At 40.1% G+C, this 17468-nt stretch overlaps 1 long non-coding RNA gene across 7 annotated transcripts in view; it reads right to left on the reverse strand.

Annotated features, from left to right (window-relative positions):
• The window catches only part of LOC311516678, a 330542-nt gene that overhangs the window by 62258 nt on the left and 250816 nt on the right, over positions 1–17468 (reverse strand). For 5 of the 7 annotated variants that reach the window (XR_014710477.1, XR_014710478.1, XR_014710479.1 and 2 more), the window contains one exon: positions 15538–15721. This is a non-coding gene — a long non-coding RNA (uncharacterized lncRNA). Of the gene's footprint in view, positions 1–209; positions 537–15537; positions 15722–17468 lie in introns of all 7 variants that reach the window. The other 2 variants (XR_014710481.1, XR_014710482.1) reach the window with 1 other exon arrangement.

Consider the following 17468-nt stretch of genomic DNA (forward strand, 5'->3'; position numbering starts at 1 on the left):
CTGCCACCCCAGGGGTGGGATGGCAGGGGGGACGCAGGCCTGCCCAACTCCATATCCCAGGCCAGGGCCCCAAACACTAGCAAAGTGGTCTGCCTCTGAGTCAGCTGGGATTCCACCCGCAACACGCTGACCGTGTTTCCGGCGGCACCACAGTCAGACAGTAGTCTGACTCCCTGACTCCTGCTTCCTATTCTCCCCCTCGGGTGTACCTGCATCCAGGGGTCATCCTCAGTCTCCCCGGGATACTCTGCCAAGGGTAGCGGTAGCAGCTCCTCAGCGTCGGGAGTGGCAGGGCTCTCTGGAAGCTCAGGCTGGTCTTCTAGGCAGCAGCAGTTCTCCTTGGCATCCCACTCCAGCAGCAGGGAAGAAGCGTCTGTCTCCTTCTGCAGCTCCCTTTTGACAGAGCTGCTGGGCCAGCCTTTTATACTTCCTCTCTCTGTCCCGCCACTGCAGAGCGTGGCCCTCCTGGTTCCACCCACCAGGCGACTTGCAGCGTTCCCTCCGCGTCCACCTCTGAGGGAGGCCATGCCACCTCACTACAGTGGGATAGCAGGAGAAATAGCTGTGCATTGTGGTGTTTGCTTTTACACCAGCTATTTGAAATGTGAACAGAAAATGATCACAGACATTTTTAAATGTAGTACAGCAAATAATTGATTATGCAAATATAACCTGTTGTAGCACGTGTGGTATTCTTACTAACTCTGCCACCCAGGAAAATGTATATGGAAATCTACTGGCATAGTACTTTAATTCATGAACTTAGTGCCATAAATTAATGTCTATCATCTTATGGGTTAATTTGCAACCGTATAGTGATTTGCAAGGACAGTAGAATCAAAGACTCAAAAGCAAAATATGCACAGAATGCCAACTATGATACTTGTAAATGTAAGCACATCCATATTCACTCATTCATTCATTCATTCAAACACAGAGGATTCACTCATTTCACTTATCAATCAGATTGGTACATAAGATAGCTGTGGGCAGAGGGCAAGATTTCAAAATATTTGTTTATTTTTAATAGCACAGGTAATGATAATAGATACTAAACTAGGGCAAAAACTTAACAACAATTATTTCTTCTAGTTTTCACCCTAGAGGGAAAAGGTATTTCCCTTTGCCTGAAATGTCTCTCAGAAATATTTTTCTTTAAATGAAACATTCAGAATTGTATGTTTTTGAGAAGTGAAGCTGATGGTTAAAAATAGGGAATGGCAATGTAGCAGAAAGCCCTTTTAGCCTTGCATATTGAAAGAGCCTTACCCAAAGTTCCTTCTCTTCTATTATCCCGCAACAGCCCATGAACTTTTCAAAAACTGCTGCTGAAGACAGCTTGGGGAGGCTTTTAGTACTATTAGGATATTACTTACTGCTTTCCAAATGCATGACAAGTGACTTAAATGAAAAAAATCATTCCAATAGTATTTGCAGGAGGGACCAGTTGTTCTCATCCATTCAAACAAACTTGAGTACACACTCCTTCAGGCTTTATTATCCAGTCTACTAAACTACCTCTAACAATTGTAGGATCTTTAAAATAATTCAGTTCAATGAACAAGATCTACATTTTACAAGAAATTGAAGTCTGTTTATTCTAACAAGGTCTCTAAACTCAGTCTAAAGGCAAGCTATCAAACTTGGCAACATGAGATTTACCATCAAGTTCAAGGCTCCCTTTAACCGCAATTAATGATGGTATTTCATGAAATGTAACCATATGCCAGCAATCCAAGTCTGAACCCAATTTCTCCACTAGCAAAACTTGAATGAATTCAAATCCCTCAATCCTTCTTTTTTTTTTTTTTTTTGGCTTTAACAACTGATTTGAAAGGCTGTTTGAGATTCTACTTTTCAATCAACACGTGATCAACATCAGTAATGACTGGATGATCAGCCACAGAGTCCATAGTCATTGGATACCTTCCTGTAGCCTTGCCAAATCCCACACACCCCTCACCCTCAGCAAGTCGTATTTTGATGGTCAGTTAAAGTACCACTCGAGTTCTTTTCCACGATCAACTGTCATTATAGAAAAGTGCAGATGAATAGACATTGTACCTAGGTTGATAAGTTTTCATGACAATTTTTCAAAGCTACTTTACAGTTGTATATTAAGCCTCAAAAGCATACACATTGTTATGTTGTATTTAAACTGATAAAAATAAATTTTAGTGTTATGCTCTTTGCTGATCTTTGCCTGATGGCTCCTGTCAGCTGTCTGTGGGCAACCAGCCTCTGAAACTGAATTACAGAGTAACAAGGTGTCTGCTTGAAAGATCAAAGGGACATTGGGATAAATCGTGCCATAACAATTACTGATAATAATTATAATTATTAACACACACACACACACACACACACTTTATTTCTCTAATGTCAGTCTTGGAATCCTAGGCATTAAGATACGGCAGTATGCTTCAGTGTGTTGTTATTTGTTAATCAATAAAATGCTCCCAGTACAAAGATCTCTGAGTGCAAGTACAATACCTCACCTCCCAAACACTACATAAATCATGCTGTCCAATCTAATTAAGAAACACTTACAAAATAAACTAAACACCCACATCCACAGGTAAAGGCTAGCTAGGTTCACACCATGCCATGAAGTTTTGATGATGAAGATGATGAAGACGACGACGGCCACCAAAACAACCCTGACTCTGCTGGATCCCTGATGAGCTGAAATCCAGTATCAAGAGTTCTCCATGAAATTGTACTGGGCCACAGAGTTAAATTACTGAATGTTAGCACAAGTACCTAAAAGCTGGCATTTCCACACTGATGAACAGAGAGAAGACGTCTTTCAGAGACCTAGGATCTATACTATATAGGCTGCTGTAGTTCCAGTGAGAGAAACAACTAAACAATCTTCCTCCCATACTTTTTCTGTACAGACCTTCCCATGGGCTTAAAAGTGTCTTTAGGCCCCAATCTGGGCTCTAGAAAGTTCTTCCCCAGCCTTCTTTAGGCTCTCCAACTCTGTAGTATCTCTTTTAGGTCTCAATTAGTTTTCTTCCCCTGAATTTAGGGGTTTATGTCCACCACTTCCAGATGTCACTATATAAGAACTCAGGCCCCCTTCTCTTCTGGGTTCTGGTCCAGGAACCCTATATAGTCAGTAAGTGCCCAATTCACTTGACATGATTGTATCACTTTTTCTCTGCATCACTTCCTTCATGGCCTGCTCAGTTCGAGGCTTCTTTACAGACTTTCCCAGACTGGACACTTCTCCACTCCTCCAGGCCCTCTTTCGGCTATGCTCCAGGCTTCCTGTCTGGAGAACTTGGCCCAGGTTTTTGCAAATCTAATTTCCTTCATGCTGAGCTCCAGCTACTTCTTATATTGTCCACTCAGAGAGTCATATTCCTAGTCTCTTGAACCATCAATCATATGCTCCAGCTGATGACTAAAATTAAAAAAACCTCCTACCTTAAAGGGACTGTGTCCCTATTACAGACATCCTGGTCTGCAAATGTCACCCCCTCCCGCGAAAGGACTAATGCCTGGTTACAGGGGGCCACCCTGCCATAGTTTCAACTTACAAGCATCACTTATATCTTATCTAGGCAGGACTCCAGCTAACTTGGTCTCATCTAATCTACGATTTAGGCCAAGTTCTTTGAAAGCAAAGATCTGTCAGAATTTGATATAATAAAGAGAAACAGATGTATGTTTTCTTCATAATGATCTCACTAATTCATTACACTATTTCCACGAGCAGCCTCTCACATCCTGGGCTCTCTCAGAGAAAGAAAATAAGGCAACAGGTCCACAAACAGGTCAAAACCCTTCTGGTCAACAACAACTAAGTCTTTTGGCAGAGCCAAAAGTACAAGCACACCTGATCTTTCTTTCACAGGATGAGCTCAACCACCAAAAAAACTAGTGCAGTCTCATGCAAGACCCAGGCTGAAAGCAAGAGTGAGAGAAACCAAGGAAATCTGGAGGTCTCTAGAGATGATATCAGAGCCACCTTGCCACAGTCTTCCCAACCTGCAGCAGAAAGATTAGAAACAGAGAGACAAATGGCAAGACTGGCGTCAAAGAACCATTCATCTGATGATGGCATCCTGTCCTTCCACAGGATTTAACTGTAATCTAAATTTACAAAATACCTAGTTTTATCACAACACATCTATTTTAAACATACTGTTTGAATATCAATAATGAATGTTTTTGATAATATCCATTTTTGGTTTTTTGCTATATAATTTTAAAATTCCGGCTTTGCTGCCATCTTCCTGGCTTTCTTATTGTTCTGTCTGGCTACTGAGACAGTTAAAATGGGATTAAGCATGTCAGTGCAAGGGATGGGCACTGGAAAGGGGAGGAAGAGAGAAAATGAAAAGACCACAGCCTGTGCAAAGCAGAGCATAGTTTTGTGGTTGCCAATCTCCAGTGCACCTAACAGGATCAATTATTAAATTGTTCATGCCCTTTGAACCTCATGGGTTATGATCTAAACAAGAATACACCCTGTCACTGATATTCACAGATGTGCAGATGCTGAAACTGTAAGGCTCATTCCCTCGCTTGAAGGGAATCAAAACACCCTGATGACACCTGGTGCACATTAAAACCAGCTTTGATTTCAACATTAGAAATCTAGGGGAATTCCAGGGGGTCATATTTGTCAGGTCACACTTTCCCCTCCAAATGTGGCTTTCCTTTCATATTTTCATTAACACTATCAACCCTAACAAATCTTCTTCTTCTCATTTTTTAGCTCTTCCTGCCATCTGAACCAGCCAGTTCCACCCTAATTGTGTGGAAAACCTGATTAGGAGACATACCTAAATTGTATGATAAAGTAGCAAAACAGACCTGTTAAAGCCAATCACACTGTGACCCTGTGTGACCACCACATGGCTATTCTCCTATGTTGAGAACTGCTTGAGCCCAGAGAACAGCACTTGTGGAAAGTTATCATAAACATTTGGAATGCACCTTCTGCTCTTTCTACATGGTTACTGCAGTGAATGTGGCTTTGGCGTATGAAAAATGAAGACACCGAGTTACTCGAAAACATAAAAACATAGGAATTGCCAAACTGAATCAGACCAGTGGTTCAACTAGTTTGGCATTCTGTCTTCAAGAGTGGCCAGTTCCAGACACTTCAGAAAAAGTGATCATTACCAGAATATCCTGTATTTGTGGCCCTAAACATGAAAAACTTTAATTTCAAGGTTTTCAAAGTTCAGGGTCTTGAGTTTCTCTTCTGCAGCTGAAAACATATGACAAGAAACACAAAGTAGAGCACAAGCTTCTTTTCTTACTCTGCTCTAGGCTCTTGCTACTTTACCGCCTGTAACAAGCAAAACACAGAACCAAGAATACCTTGGCTTGGCAGATCAATAAAAGGCAAACTGTTTTTCAACTATTTTGTTTAAAAATGTACACTGTCCATTTTTTACATCTCCATCTATATACCAATTCAGGATACTAAATGGTATCTTACATTTATTTATTTTTAAGGGATTGGGATTTGTCTTCTTTCTTCTAGTCAAAGTTTATGCAGCGATTACTGATGTACCCTACCTGGCCACTATTTTACAACTCGCACCCTCCAGTTTAAATGCAAGAAAAATCACTGGGCATTGTACTTCTTTAAAAAAAGAAAGTTTTCTCTTATTTGCTTAGCACACGCCCTTTACTCCTTCAGCTCTGTTTTGCAAAGCAACAGCAGCAGCAGATATAGCAGCCAGTCACAGCAACTAGGGACAGAGGAAAAAGGAAAGGGCTCAACTGCACCTTGAAGGGTGGGACAGATGCATCCTGTCCCAGGAGCACTGGGAGGCAGCGTGCTACAGGCAGGCACAATACCTCCCACAGCTCCTATGGAGGGCTGCTGTTGCATCACCCTTTCAGGGAGTGCAGCACATGCCCCCCTCCAAGCCCAGTCAATATGGAGAAGGGTGACAAAGCCATGGCTCTGGCCCCACACTGTGATAGCTATCTACCTCGGATCACTAGCAACACTAGTCTGGAACACATCTTGCACTCCAGGGATCCAGTGCCTAAGGGTTCCTTGGATTTTTCTCCTCACTGTACACCTGAACATGTGCCATGCACAATTTGTTCCCATGTTTACCCCTTATATATATTTGGGAAGATGATTATATATTAATATCCCATATAAAATGATAGCAACAGATACAGAGCCAAATTCTTCTCCCATACATACTCATGTAAGTACAGAGGAACTCCACTGACTTCCATGGAACCAAATGAAGTCAATGGAATTACTCCAGATTTACATCAGTGTAACTGAACAAAGTTGGGCTCACAGTCTTCAGCACAACATATTCCAGAGCAGGTAGAATTGGGAAAAGCCAGTTGCTCCATTTTGTGAGGGAGAATCTATATTTATTTCATTAAGTTAATTTTTATACAGCTTAGTGTTCATATGTCACAAATTCCAAATCACAAAAATATGTTCATTCTGGATTCTTCTTATTTTGTGACTTAGAAATATTCATGGTCTCTTCATTCCAGTTTACAAAGAGAAGTTTCCAGACGTAGCACTGAGAGCATGTCACTGCTCCACATTCATTCAAGCATCGTTTTAGAAATCTTGGTCTGCTAAATATTTTCTCACACTGGCTGATCAGACCCAGAGCTCAGGCAGTAATTTACTTTGGTCATTAAAAGGAAAGAACAGAGTGCATTATCAGCTTTAAATAGAAAAGGCTGAATGTAAACTAACACAGCAGCAGTAGTCAGTCTATATTATTCACAATAATTAAAAAAGTCATTCACATCCATTCTGTGGCAGAAATTCTAGTACCCAAAGAATTAAATTCAGAAACTCTTTGATGATTCCAGAAAGCATTACTCACTTTTTACTGTCATTGGTATAACATCATTTGCACAATCTTTTCTCCCAAGTATAATATCTGCTCTTTGTATCTCTCAGACTCTCGGCTTAGTTTGCATATGGCTTTCCTCTGTCTGTGACATTTGCCCTCTGCCCCCTTTATGTATTTTAGGATTTGCTTTCCCCCTCCGCAAAACTTGCTCTTAAGCCAATGGTGCTAGGCAGCTTTTTTTCTTGATGCGTCCACAGCAATGCACTGAAAGAACATTCTTCCACATATGTGAAGAGAAGAATAGTATAATTTGAACTCAAGAGTGTCTGCAAGTTTTATATCATGTATTTCATTTGCTATGTAGGTAAATAGGCCTGTGGTATATAAATAAAGTAACAGACAGCAGTAGGTGATACACTGCAGTCTGACAGTCACATGATGAAGCCATGAACCCTCATGCACCTGCTCCAACGGTGCATGTAGTCTGAGGGTTTTCCCTGATTGATGTCGGTGTAACTGCTTTGCAGGCTGTGTGGGTGAAGGATGTGGGTTGGCTTTCTGCAGTGTACTGTTCTAAACTTCCATCTGACATTACATAAGGAGAAGAGAGACGGAGACTCTCACATGCCCACCCACACAGACAAACAGACAGATATAAAAATACATGACCTTAAAAGTAGGAAACAAGCAAAAAGGAGGAAGCATCTTTCTAACTAGTTTCAGAGTAACAGCCGTGTTAGTCTGTATTCGCAAAAAGAAAAGGAGTACTTGTGGCACCTTAGAGACTAACCAATTTATTAGAGCATAAGCTTTCGTGAGCTACAGCTATCACCAGCAGGAGAGTAAATTTGTGTGGGGGGGTGGAGGGTGAGAAAACCTGGATTTGTGCTGGAAATGGCCCACCTGATGATCACTTTAGATATGCTATTACCAGCAGGACAGTGGGGTGGGAGGAGGTATTGGTTCATATTCTCTGTGTATATATAAAGTCTGCTGCAGTTTCCACGATATGCATCTGATGAAGTGAGCTGTAGCTCACGAAAGCTTATGCTCTAATAAATTGGTTAGTCTCTAAGGTGCCACAAGTACTCCTTTTCTTTTGTCTAACTAGTGAAGCAAATAAATCATAGATGAAAACACCATGGGCATAAAAACAACGAAGAGCTAACTCCATTCCTGATGGAACATCACTGATGTAAATGGATTTACATTAGGGATGAGGCTGGCCTGTTACCTTTACAAGATTTGTTAGCACCCTCGACAGCTAGTGCTTTGCACAAAATATTATTAATTTAACCCAGCAATTTAATTTGAGTCCATGCTACCACAGAAAACCTGAACAACAATCCTGAACAACAACAACAAAATGTGTGTTTAAGTTTGGGCTGGTGCAGTGGGGGAGCATCTGGAAACTAGAGATGAGCAAACTTCTAAAGTTTCCAATGGTCTGTTTGGCTAAACATCCAAAAGGAAGCTCTTGAGCTAGTATGATTTTACAAAAAAACTGGTTCACTCGTATCCCAAAAGGCAGCAGACCACTCAACAGTCCAGTATTATACGTACACCCCCTCTCTTTTAGAAGGCAGGAACATCTTTATGGTCTCCTGTTCAAGGGCTAATGAATGTCACCATGCTCACATGAAACATTTCCAGTAAATTACTCTTAAATACCATGGGAATACTCTGTTTATTATTTTAAAAAGGTGAGCTCCTGGAACTTCAGAAAGAAAGAATTCCTCCTGCATAAGCCTTCTTTCACCTCCAGAAACACCTTCAGTCCTTGGCAACTCATGTGTGATTCCATCTGCTCCAAATCCAGTTTTGTGAGGGCAAATTATTCGCTACACTTGTTTAAAAGAAAATGATTGTGCTGCCCCAAAATAATATGTATATGTAAGTAAGTCACCTAACTCCCAACTCTATCCATGTTGTACATAGCTACATAGTTACCCAATTGAGTATGGTTCCTTTTAATAAAGTTACAGTACTGGAAGGAACTGAGTCAACACAGCAGCTTGTGGCTGAGGTGAAAGGTGTGAACAAAGGCTGTTCAAAGAAGGCTGTGGATAGAAGTCTCCCAGAAACTTTGGCATTCACTCTCAGAAATGTGCTGAAACTTTGGTCACGTGTAATTTTGAAAAAAGAGCCTGAAAGAGAGAGATGTGAGCAGAACAGAGATAGATCTGAACGCTCACTCCAGATCCAATCGCACTCCAACTGCACCCACTGTGCCAGAACCACATACAAGAGAGGTACATAGGCACTGCTACTTTCCATCATCCCTGGGCTACAAATCACACAAAGGGAAAGGGAGGCAGCAGTAAGAGTGCTAGGTGCTATGTCCTTATCCTGGGAGCAGGCCCTTTCAAGGAAGTCAGGGACTAGCCTACCTGTGACTGGCTCCGCCAAGGAGAACGAGACAACCCAGAGCCAACTGTGAAGAGTTAATTACCTAGGTGGCCGGGTGGGAGTTAATTAGTTAAGGAACACCTGGGCCTTATAAAGGGTTATGAGGGCTCAGAGAGGAAGCCCCAGAACACAGGGAGGAATCTCCTAAGGAGAGGGACATCTGGTTAGAGAGCTCACCAGAAAAGGGGACCTCTGAAATGAGCGAGCAACAATTTTTACCCAAGCTCCCCACATCTTCAGCACAGTTCTGTGTACAAACTATACAATCCGGTGCTAAATAATGATAATAATAAATAATAATAATAATGTGTGTATAATAGACTCTCCAAGGTATATTAAAGCACTATGGAAACCTTGTGTATGGAATTATAAGATTTTTGTAATTTTTCTTAATTTGGGGAATTTTCTTGGAACTACAGCTAGAGATATAGATCAACGTTTGATAAAGTGACCAGTTAATTTTGGCTATCCCACATGAGACAGTTCAAAGGGACCTGATCATCAGAGGATAGTTGCTCAGCATTTTTGAAATGCAAGTTGGTGTAGCAAGTTGGGCACCCAACAATGTGTGGCATTCACAGTCTTTGGTTTTTTGTTTTTTTTTGTTTTGTTTTTTTAATCTTTGCCACATGAAGTATTTGCTGTGTAGAGACTTAAAATCCTGAACCACATTTACCCACACTAATACACCTGGAAGAAACAGAATTATTTAACTTTCACTTGCATCAGCAGTCTGCCAGTAAATATTTGGCAAGGGTTATGAAGCAGGTTATTGTAGATGCAATTCTGAAGCTAAGAAATGTAGCTCTTTCCATCTATTTTTCCTCACGCTGACTTCAGTGAGGCATAAAACATACTGATCTTTAGATGTGGAAGTTACACTACATCCAAACCCACAAGTCTTGTTTTGCAAAGTATGACAGAACTTCAACTTTTGTTTGTTGATTGTTAGTGGGAAACCATTATACTTAATTCCTGGTGAAATACCTTGTCCTCAAAAGACCACTGCTCGAAAACATTATGTGCCATGATCTATCCACAAAGGAATTAACATAGCACGATATGAACGCTACATACATCTGGGAGAAGATATATGAAAGGTAACAATGATTTTAAATGTCAGCAGCAAAGCCAAGGATTCTAAAACTTCAAACCAGAGGCTGAATCTGGACTGAACTTTCCTGGGTGAAGTAATAAAAATAATTGGCTTTCCATGCCTCATATTATCCATGATCTTGAATCCATCTCTGTTGAATAATGATCAGCATTGGTGTGAAATGCCCATGAATAGATAGATGAAAGAGAAAACGGAAGTGAAGTTCAATGTTAGAGAAAATAATAATAATAGTAACAACTGTTTAACAACTATGATAATATTTAGCTAACATAGCATTTTGCATCTGTAGATCTCAAACAGCTTTATACAGCAGAGATTAAGTACCATCTCAATTTAACAGACGGGAAAACTGAGAAATAGTGAGATAAAGGGAAAAAGGGAGATAAAGGTCATATAGCAGGTTATTGGCAAAGCTGTAAATATGACCCAGGGTTCTTAACTGTAACTGCATTGTCCTAGCTGCTAGACCACAGAGAGCAAAAAAATAGCTTATTAGTATATTAGTTAAAAACAATCACCCCTATATTTCCATCCATTTGGGTCTTCCTGATTAATCCAATAACTACTAGTAGCAATGTACAGATTTGAGCAACAGAAATTCAATGTTGCATTGCCTCTCATCTTGCCTTTGAAAGGACACTTGTACTTTTCTGTGGCTTTGTCCTGCTTCCTGCAACATCAGACCCCAGGGTGCAAAAAAGTCCCAAATTAAAATTTGTGCCAGGTAAATCATATTTTTTTACCTGGCACTGTAAATGTATCATCAGACAAGATAGGAATGAATGATGTTCACCCACTTGAAAAATTAAAATGCTGACTTATTTTTTTCATGGGCTGGTATCCGCAAAGGTGACTAATAGAAACCCACTGCGGCAGTTACTAGCTATTGTCAAAGTGCATAAATATTGATTTGGTGCATCAAAAGCCTCAACAACCATGAAACTGGACTAGGATCAGTCCCACTTGCAAGAATTTGATCCATCTGCTGAGCACCTTAGCCTTCTTGGAAACAAGAAACAAGAGAGACAACATACTCACTACTAGTCCAACACCTAGTCTGCTAAACACATAAGAACATTTGGCTTTGATACTTGTCCCATATGAAATAACCAAATGCTGCAATAGCAGCAGAAGATGCAACTGAAAGCGCTCAAAAGGAATGCATGCTAAACAATGCTATAAATTGCACGCCTGTGTAGAATCTCATAATAAAAAGGTCTGTAGTTTGGAATTCTAATCAAAGGGTTTGGAAAACAGGCAAGCCCTTGGACCCCATTGCCTTTGTGACTGATGAACTGTCACTGCTGGAATAAAGCAAAAGGGAGGACGCTCCGTTTATTCTTCTACTAAATGGGGATGATGTTTACCTAACTCACAGGGGGGTTGTGAGCTTAATTAATATTTGTAAAGCACATTGACTACCGATAGTAGTCATGAACTATTGCTGTAGGATGTGGTGATATTTCAATTACGCACCACACACAGATACAGGCTGCTTCAGACTAGGATATGGTAACCAACTATTCAGATACTCCACTCTAATGATCGGTTTCAGACCAACAGATCCAGACACCCTCATTTTTCCAGTGAATGCAAAATGTGAATCTGTGAATCAGCAGTTATTTCAAAATGTAATAGTCAGCCAGCATCCAGCCACACTCCAGTTCACCTCCCCACTCAGTCTTGCAAGGTTCTGACCAAGCCAGAAATTTCACCACTGAAATAGCAAACCTAAATAATGAAGGGGGAGAGGGGCATCTGAGTAGATATTAGATCTCAACCATAATTTTTTTTCCTTTTTAAAACCTCTCCCCACTTCCACTCAGATTGACTTTAATATCTTTGAAATATCAAAGCAGAGAGGATCTCTGAAACATGTGAGGGGAGACACTCGGTAACTTCCATGTTATTTTTTTCTTTATTTTTCATGTACAATGTGATTCTTTTTAACAAAGGTGATACCCGGAGCAGGGGAGAAGCCAGGTAAGAGTGGGTGCCTTGAAATTAAAATCCCTGACAGGACACAACACTACAATTAAGTAAGTTAACAAACACAACTGCATTTAGAGAAGCAATAAGAAAACGTATCTTATCCTTGAGTGAGAGGAACATCAGAGAGGTTAAAGTAAAAACCACAAACTAACACTTTCCTGCTAAGGAAAAGTCTTTGCAACTCATCAGCCTTGCCTGCATGCTTACTAGCCTCCTATTTGTTCAGCTTTCCCCCTCCTTGCAGTCATTGTAATATTTATACTATTTGGTCAGAATAAACCCCTGCATGGCATTTTGAGTGCAAGATCAGTCCATGAACCAGACTCTCTGTAGAGGGGTGCCAAGATTATTTGCTTTCCCATTACCTTTTAACCTTCACAATACGAATGCTCCCCCAGATCTCTCTTTTCCCCATTCTGTTGGTTTTAAGGAAGAATGAAGGGAAACACTCTCATACCCTCACTCATGTCCCTTTGGGTCAGCCTTGATAGTCATGTTTTGACTCAACAGCTTTTAGGGAGAAAAAAAAGCAGCACTGACAAGAAATTTGTGACTTCCTAGCCAGGTTGTTTTGGAAGGAAATGTGCTCTGCCCTTTCGGGAAGGGGAAATTGCTTTGTAAGTCTAGACCGAGCCCTTCCCCTTCCATGTCTATTTCAATTCATTGAAGACAAAAAACAAAAGGAAGGTGGAGAACTGAAAGGACCATTGAGCAGAGTTTCCAAGCTCAAAACAGAATTATATGCAGGTTTAAAGAGTGCTTTGGCAGCCCAAACACTGATGAAGCATCAACCAGGGAGAGGGGAGGAGAGACAGGGAGAATGAAAAGACTATGAAATTAGAATGGAATCTAGGACAGGGATTGTGGTAGCATCTGCTAGTCAAAGTGGAAAAGGAGAGAGGCAAAAAGGCAGCACAGGTGGCAGGCAGGCAGGCAGTCTGGCTATAATATCAGACTTGTTTGCCTTTACAACACTACAAAGAACGCAACACCAGAAGTGAATGTCTAGAACTGCGCAGGTCATGGAGAAAATGTAAACAAGGTACCAGCAAATTCAGTGCATTTTGAAGGCAATATTACTGATGAATACCCAACAGCTAAAGATGTGGTAAAGAATAAAGACATGATGACACCAAGCAGCTGTCAGATAGGATCAGAACAGCAGGAAACTTGAAACAATTAATCAGGTGAAATTAGATGCATTTTAAGAGAAGCCCAGAGGGGCCAGATGAGTTAAGATGTGGGAGAGACCACAGAGAGCATCTTGACAGTTGCACTGAGGCCCAGAAAGAATTAAAACAAGGGCCCAAAAGGAGTGGCCTGAGACAGTAGCACAACTGGTGACTAAAAATGCAGCACAGGTTGAAAGTGTGTTCCAAGGCAAGAAGCAAGCTTGGAGCAGCAGCAAAGATAAAAGTGTGAGGGAAAATCAGGAAATCTAGAGGAGCCTAGTGGAGAGCAGACAGCGAACTGATGTGGCCCCAAGAGATTTAAAGCGAGGTTTAGGATAATGTCAGAAGAATTTGAGTCAAAGCAGGGAGGGAAGCATATTGACAGGGGGTTTTGACCCAATTGAGAGACAGGGAGAGTGACCATTTAAATTGAACTAATTTGTAGAGAGTCATTGACCCTCACAAACTCCTGTTTTATTTACTGTTTATTTTTATGTTTAGGCGGAAAACATGGTTTTCTGTGTTTTGCTTTTATTTTAATTTTTTATTGGGGGGTTTTTGGGTGTGTGGAGGAGGTGAATGGAGTACAAAGTTTGACTCTTGTGAAGATCTTGATCATTTTCATATTTAATACTTTGAGTTTACTTTATGGACATAGAGGTAGCTGGCACTGTGATATTTTTCATATGGGAAAACAAATGTGGGCCTAGAAAGCAGCAGTGCTGTGAGCTGAACACAGCCAATGACTCAGGGTCAAAGTTCAACCAGAGCCCTAAGTCTAAGAGAGGTTTTTTTCTTACTGGGAAGCAAACTAATATACATGATTGGACTCTCACATTTCTGGTCTCTCCATTAATAACAAATAAAAACAAACAAACCAGTAATGATCTTGCAAAACCCTTAGCCTTGTGCTTTTAGCCAACAGCACATTTCTTAGTTGTGTGTGCGAGTAAGAGAGAAAATCTGGCAGCACATCATTTAAGAATTCATAGGGAGAACTGTTGCAAATGCCAGCTAATATAGCATATTTCTTATCCTGAGGTTGCACTGGGCTACAGCCCAGTTTCCTTAAGTCCCAAATTAAGAAAGAAAAAAAACCAAAACATTTTTTTCTTGACTAAGTGCCAAAAATGATATTTTCCCTCCTTACGCAAATTTCTCTGGACTAGAGATGGAATTGATACCTCTGAGTCATCATCTTCTTTCCCTGAATCAGAACATCATGCAGATGATGTAATGTTTTCAGCACTGACACTTTAAGTGGCCTGGCTCTCTTCCCTTCTAAATCACAGAGTCAGGTTCGGGAGGTCAGTTTTATAAACAAGGTTAGGAAATTGCTATTAAGTTGGTCAATTCCAGTAATCAGCATCAAGGTAATGACAGTCACTCACTCACATTTCCCTTCAACAGACCAGAAATTGTTGATCAGCTAAATCTGTCCCAAGAAGTGTTTGATTCAGCACAAGTAAATGCAATTAGGTCGCAGTTATTTTTTTCTTAAAGCTGGAAACTACACCTGCATATATAAAATCATTTAAACTAGACACACCCCTCTAGCTTTAACATTTGGAGACACCTCTAAGCCTATTACAGGTTTTAAGGAATATATTTGGAAAGTAAATAATGCATATGCTAACTTTCTTGTTAGCCACACTGGCAAGATAATGAATTCTATCTATCAGGTGCTACCTGTCAATTATAGCCCTCATGTTGTTTACCGCATACCTGTGATTTACTGTAGGAAAAATATTGATTTCCCTAATGATCATACAAAATTCTGCTGAATTTCATATAACATTACTGTGGGGACTAGTAAATCAAAACACATAAAAGTAGCCTTCTTGCTTACCTTAGCCATCCGCAAAGTTTCATACAGCAAAAAATTATTTGATGTCATGTCAAATGGCAAATATGCTTCCCTGAAGCAGCCAGCTATTTAAATATGTACACTGTACTACCCTAATACATAACACCTAATTAAGCAATTTGAGAACTCCAACTGGCAGGCACAACACTGGCATACTGTACTTACAGAGCAGAGTATGGAAAAGAGCTAAAAATGAAGATGTGGCATGCTGCTTGCTGCTCTTGGTATTTCTAGGTTGCCCATCACAGTGTAACTAATGCTGCTGCTTCAGAGACCAATAATGGTATCGTAATGCCAGCTTGCGGATAGAGGCCCTTTACCATGTTCAATAGCAGAATGAAGACATCACCTATAAAAAAAATTAAAAGCAATGGTTATTTAACACCCCTAGACACACCGCTTTCTTCTGTACTGTGGTTTGTCTCCACCCCACTCCCTCAAAGTCTCAGACAACAGACTGCTGGAGCAGTAAACACTTCAGTTTCATCCCAGTCAGCATCAGGTGGCACTTTTCTCAGCCATTTGAAGGACATTTACTCAAGGAGGGAAGCAGACAGAAAATGGCTAACTTGCTTTATCAAAATGAGTCTATTTCCACAGGCACTTTAACTACAGGGGATGGGGGAAAAGCAGTTTTTCTGCCCCGTGTTCACTCAGCATGAGACAGTAAAAGGCAGTGAAGATGAGTCATCTCTATGCGCAAACTGAAGGACTACTGGATACAAAGCAGAAAAGATTTAAAAAAGAAAGCCTGTGTAAAACACTAAGGGATCCTGGCGACAAACTGTGAAAATGGAGCTTGAATCCTTTCCTTAGATGACACTGTTCCACGTTAGCGGTTTTAAAATATATATCTATATATCAGGTTAAAATGTTTTCATTTTTAGCTTTTACCTATTTATATAATATGCCAAAAGCAGAAAATAGATGTGACAGCATATCAAGACTTATATCTGTTGCTGCTGTACATGGGAATTATCATAAGTAATTATTTAAATAGTTTCATTATGTATTATGCATAGCTTATTTCCCCCCTCCCCCATACACAACTTTAACTAACTATATCATGGGTCCAAAAATAGTTCTGCACTATTGACTGGATTAAAACAGGCAAAAGATCACTGTGCATACTCTACTTAGAAATGAGATCAAAGAACCTAATTCCCTACTGCCAACACACACACTTTGATAACATTCAGGCGACATTTTTTAAATTTATAAAAACAGGAGCTATTTATATTCTATACATGAGCACGGAATATAACCTTGCACACTGCAAGCTTTTGCAGCTCACACACATTCTGATGTCACTAGCAAAATATTTGGAGAGATAGCTGCTAAGTTTTGATCTAGATTCAATCTTCTTTAAAGCTCAGCATGTGTTCAGATATAGGTGTCTGAGCTGGATCATTAAACTTTGGCTAGTGGCCAAGTTCAGATCTGGGTCCGAACTTCTGCAAAGTTCAGGTGTTTTTGTTTCACTCTCATCTCTAACATAAGTAAATAAGAGTGAGACTAAAACACTCAGTACTTACTCAGCTCTTTACAAACATTAACTAATTAATAACATTTATAGAAAATAATGTTAAATTATTTAGGACTTGAGTCTGCACTTATTGTAGTCAACTGGAGTTTTGCACTGACTTCAGTGGGAGCAAGAGAAGACCAACAGTCTATCATTATAGAAGAGAAGATGCATGAGCTATGATTATTTTATACATTGTTACAGAAAATGTCATGTTCAGCACTCACGGCAAGGTGCTTAGCCCCCAGCATGCAAGCTGTATAGTGGTTCTGTGTATATGGATCACTGAACGAGTAGATATTTAAATATTTGTTGCTTTTCTTTTAATTCGGGTTCTCGTGCGATTAAAAAAATTGTCGTGATTAATCGCGCAATTTAAAAAATGTATCCTGATTAACCATACGATTAATCATGCTATTAAATAATCAAATACCATTTGTTTAAATATTTGCGGATGTTTTCTACATTTTCAAATATATTGATTTCAATTACAACACAGAACACAAAGTGTACTGTGCTCACTTTATTTTTATTTTATTACAAACATTTACACTGTAAAAAACAAAAGAAA

This window comes from Lepidochelys olivacea (assembly GCF_965140295.1).
Source record: "Lepidochelys olivacea isolate rLepOli2 genome assembly, chromosome: 2".
In the NCBI taxonomy this organism is placed as follows: Eukaryota; Metazoa; Chordata; order Testudines; family Cheloniidae; genus Lepidochelys; species Lepidochelys olivacea.